The sequence below is a fragment of the Corvus brachyrhynchos genome, unplaced genomic scaffold (genome assembly GCF_000691975.1).
Source record: "Corvus brachyrhynchos isolate BGI_N302 unplaced genomic scaffold, ASM69197v1 scaffold97, whole genome shotgun sequence".
Classification (NCBI taxonomy): domain Eukaryota; kingdom Metazoa; phylum Chordata; class Aves; order Passeriformes; family Corvidae; genus Corvus; species Corvus brachyrhynchos.
This window is the reverse complement of record NW_008239758.1, coordinates 7,231,644-7,236,632: the sequence shown is the minus strand read 5'-3', so window position 1 is coordinate 7,236,632 and position 4,989 is coordinate 7,231,644.

Here is a 4,989-nt window from a genome sequence, read left to right as displayed (position 1 = left end):
AGCTCTTTTCTCAGAGCTGATCTTTCACACCCCCTCTGAGCACAGTCAAATCAGTTTTATTGGGCCTCTTTGTTATGCAAACAAGGCAATAATAAGCAGGCTATTATTCTGCAAGATTGTGCTTGATTAACAGTTCAAAGGAGGTCGCTGGAAGAGCCCGGCGCTGCCTTCCCGCACAAATCCTTTCACCAGGCTTGGGTCAGGTGGCCCTTGGGTCTTGCTCGCCCCATGGTGCCCCGTGGGGCTGCGGGAGAGCTGTCCCTGCCCATGACATCCCATCCATCAGGGCTGCACCAAGTCGCTCCTTTCTCTCCCTGGTGTGGCAAGGCGCCGGCTGATCCGTGTCATAAAATAGAATCACAGAATGATTTGGGTTGGAAGGGGCCTTTAAAGGTCACCCCGTCCAACCCCCGTTCCATTGGCAGGGACTTCTTGAATGTCTCCGGAGATGGGGCACCCACCACCTCTCTGGGCAACCCGTGCCAGCGTTTCAGCACCCTAATTGTAAAAAAATTCCTTCTTTATATCTGATCTCATGACCCTCGTGGGCACCGAGGTGTGGGTCCAGCATGGCCACTGTGTGGGATGGCTCATGTAGACACCCCCTGGGACAGGGACCGCACGAGGGGCTGGATGCAAAGCACAGTATTCACTCCCTCAGTTTTTGCTTGGGACTCCTGAAACCTTGCTGGAAGCAATCCCTTATGCCGTGCTTTTAAGGAGCAATGTGATTTTTTTTTTTTTTTTTTTTTACTCTTTTGGGGTCATTTTCATGCTGGTGGTGACTGCTGTCCGCCTGTGAGCAGAGCAGCCCACATCTCCTTGAGCTGGCAGATGTTGCTGGTATTTAGCACCTTGGAGAATCGTGCCTTTCCTATTGAGGTGTCAGCATAAATATGTTTATTTAGATTACTTAAATAAATATGTGTTTAGGAGCCTAAGTCTGGGTGCTCAGATCTGAGGCCAAAGGTAATTAGGTTTTACTGTGTTCTCCAAAAAGGCCCTTTACTGCATGTGTGAGGCTTGCACATCTACACTTCAATCCATGTATTTGGAAAAACGCGGGATGATGTATTTGCATCACATGTGGGTGATGAAATACTTTCCAGCCCGTTAGGAACCAAGAGGATATTAAAAAACCTTGCTTAGCAGTGAACACTTTAAAATTAACAGGTCTGGTGAACGTGCATTCAAGAGTCTTAAAAGAATTGGCTTTTGCTTGCAGAAATTAATTTCCAGTATTCTTTTTGTTACAGGAATTACAGAAGAATAGATTAAATGTTGATTTTGTGCTAGTTTTCCGAAAGAACATGATTTGGGTAAATGAAATTCAGGTTACTTGACACCAGCTGAAGGGAGAATAGGGGGACACTGATGAGAAAATGCTATTAAAGTCATATGCATCCATATGCTTGAACATTTAATTTGACGTCAAATAATGCAGTGTACTGATGACGAGGGGCAGAGCGGTGGGACTGGGGTTGTGTGATACCCCAGAACCCTGAGTGTGTGTTTGGTGGTCCGTGGGATGCTCGTTGCATGGAGGACCAGGGCTTTCCAAACCAGGAGCTCAGGAAAAGGTCACATCTCGTGTCCCTGCTCTCTGCAATGTCCCGGCGAGGTGAAAGGGGTGACCTCGGGAGAGTTGTGAGCGTGTCCCTTATCCCCGTTGCCTGTCAGGGTGGTAGGTTGTGCAGGAAACAAGGCTGCTGGAGGGAGATCTGATGGTGGGGCTGGGCAAACACCTTCCAGCGAGAACTTAAAAGTGCAAACCGTTTAGCTTATCTGGAGGATTGACAAGGGACTTGATTGCAGTGTGTAAATATCTTTGTGGGAAACACACTCGTTACTAACGGACCTTTTACTGCCTTGGAGAAAATCGCTGGTTCTTTTTATGTCTTTACAATGAAGTCAGATAAAATCCACTTAGAACCAAGACCCGTGTTTTGTAAAGGTGATAAACTCCTGGAACAGCCTTCCGAGGAACGGGGTGGCTTTTCAGTCCTCACAGACCTCAGGAGTCCTCACGGGAAGTGTCCCTGAAGAAACGGGGCGGGGCGGCTGTCCTAATCCAGGTGGTTTTCTGATTTTTTCTGGCTTTAGCTTTCCAAAACTGTTGGTTTCAAGATAACAAAGGGGATTTTTTTCCCTGGTTTGAGTGGCATCAAGGCCTTAAAAGAAGATCATGGGGAGGTTGGGAGGTGGCTTGGAGTGGTTGAAGTCACCTGTCTATGAGATGAGGGCTGCTTTGCCATGGACAAGAAATCACCCAGTCCTGGGGATGTCTCACAGATCCCAGGAGAGCCTTGCTGGGTTCCTGCTTGAGAGGGATTTGTTTCCATGCTAAGTCATCTGTGGTTGAAAAACAGAACCATTGTGAGTCGATGGAAAATAGATTATGCGAAATTGAATAAACATCGTTTCTTGGCCAGGGTACAAATGAGCCTGCACCACTGTGCCAAAGCTGCTGCCAGAGGGGAGGAGGCAAGGCTGCTTGGGAGGGGTGAGGGTCGTGTTTGCTCTCCTCCACAGCCTTTGTCAGCTGTGCTCCCTCCCCAGCAGCATGCGGGGTTCGCCGTGAGGGTGGCTGGGGCAATGTCCATGGGAAAGGCCAGGCCGGGGAGGGCCCCGCTCACACACCACCCAGCGCCGGGGCACCTGGATGTGGAGATCTGGCCTTATATGGGGCCCTGAGCGAAACAGCGAGAAGGGGACGGGTGCCAAAAGTGGAGTGATAACATCTTAGAGCGGAACGCTCCCCCTTCAGGCGCTGGGAGGAAGGAGATAGGCTTGCTTCACTGCCCTCCGTTTGGTTGGGATTTTTTAATTCAGCGCCTTATAAAGTCATGTGTGACCCCGGGCAGGGCAGCAGTGAGGGATGCTCAGCACCAGGATGTGTCCAGCACTGGGTGTTGGGGGGCTGTTTAGCAGGGCCCACTCTGTCCCTAGGCAGCCGCAGCTCACGCCTGCATCTCCTCATCCAAGCCAGTGAAGCAAGTCCTTAAAGAGCAAGAGTCTGTGGGTTTATTCCTTCTAAAAAAATCCTCTCTATTCAGCATCTGAAGGGCTGGAGCAGCCAAAGTGCTGCAGCCAGGACTGTGCAAGCTGCTCGCTGGATGGGATGCTTTGTGTAGTGCATCCTGATGCCTTACTGAGCTGTGGGGTGTTTGGCTCCTGCGTGTCCAGGGATGTGTCCTCCAGCTTCTCCTGGGGCTGTGGGGGCAGGTCGGGCTGCAGTGACAGCACCTTCTGCCACATGCAACCCCAAGGCATCCTCAAGCTGTACATTAGCATAACTACTAGGAGAGCAGTGACTTTAATTGCCTGATGCCACAAGGGTTTGGGATAACCAGGAGTGGTGGCATTGGTCACAGTCCTGTGTGCTGTTTTGACTCCTGCCTTCCATTATAACAGTCCTGGTGGAAAACCACATTCCTGGGATGAACAAGAGAGAGATATGAAATAATAAATATATTTAAATTTGACCCATACATGCAGAAGACTTAGCAGAAACATGAGCCCATGTCCCAGGTCAGAACCTTGCTGTTGAGTCACCTCTGGTCAATGATGAGTTAAAGGCTTTCCACAGAGCTTCTTGCAGGTTTAAGTGGGATGCTGCCAAGACCAAACAGCTCCCGGGTTCTCGGTGCTGTTGCTAGCATCTGAGTTTATTAAACATGAATTTTAAAACTGTGAGGAGCCTGTCACCATTTCCTATTTGCACTTCACTCTTCTTGGAAACAGAGAGGAGACAGGCTTGTTTCTCACAGCTGAACGGCTCAGTGTTACATAGTCTGTCTCCCTTTCTGATTTTCCAGCACCAACTCTGTTTAGGTTTCCAGCACTGTGATGTTTAAAACTCAGGCATACTCTTTTCCCTGAAACAATACTGGGTTTTGTAACTTTCTTTCTAAACAAATCTGAGATGCTTTTGGCACAGTTGCCCTGCACAGTTGTCCTTCTAAACAAGCCCCGAGACAGGAATATATGGGTATGCCTGCTAAAGGCACCATGAAAGCATCTGGAAATGGTGGGGCTTGTCTTCTCCTCCTGCTGCCTTTTGTGCATGAACCATCCTGTTTCCAAGCGCTCCGAGGGGGTCGATTAAGAGAAGAGGAAGGAAAATGCCATGAATTTTAAGTAGTGTGAGCCTGGGTTCACCCAGCAAGACTCCCAAGTTGGCAGGGGCAGAGCAGTGTCTGCGACATTCAGCGATGGCCATGTGCTTTTTGCACAGCTGCTTTCAAGTCTGTTCCAGGGAAGCCACACTGCCCCAGGGAGCAGACGTTGTGTGTGGGGGGAAAAAACAGGATCTGAATTCTCTTTGCCTTCCTCTGCCTTGCCAGGAAGCACCAGGGCTGCGGCTGAGCCCAGCAGAGGCCCTGCAGCCTCTGGCTTCGCCTCCACCTGGGCAACACAGGGCGGGTGGGAAGGGGAGGCGGGGGCTCGCTGGCATCCCCACACCTGCTGTGCCGGTTTTTCTCCTCCACCTCTTGTTCTCTCTCAGCGGGCTGTGGTGGGGAACGGGCTCCCAGGGCTGGGCAGAGCTGCACAGACGTCAAGAAAGAGGGTTTTTGGCTCCCACTTCTTTCCGGAGGCACAGGGACAGGGACAAGTGCTGCACCCGTCACTGCAGCAGCGCTTGGGATGGTGGATGGCCTCTGGCTGTGCTGCAGAGTGGGTCATGGCACTGGTACTGCTCTAACCTGGGCACAGAGGTTGTGCTGGTGCTGGGTTTCCCCAAACCCATAAAGGAGGAAAGGAAGAGAGCAAGCAGAGTTTTGTGCTGGTGGAGCTCAGTCTGGACACAGCGCCCAGTAACTCACGCAGCACAGAGCTTAGAATGTCAAACCCTAAAAAGGCATTAAAAACCCCATTGCATCTCCCCCCACATTAATGATCCTCCCTTATCACTGCTTATGAATATGTCCCATTCTTCACACCATGGTTTCCCCCCATGATCATTCATCTAAAGGCTGGATGCTCTTT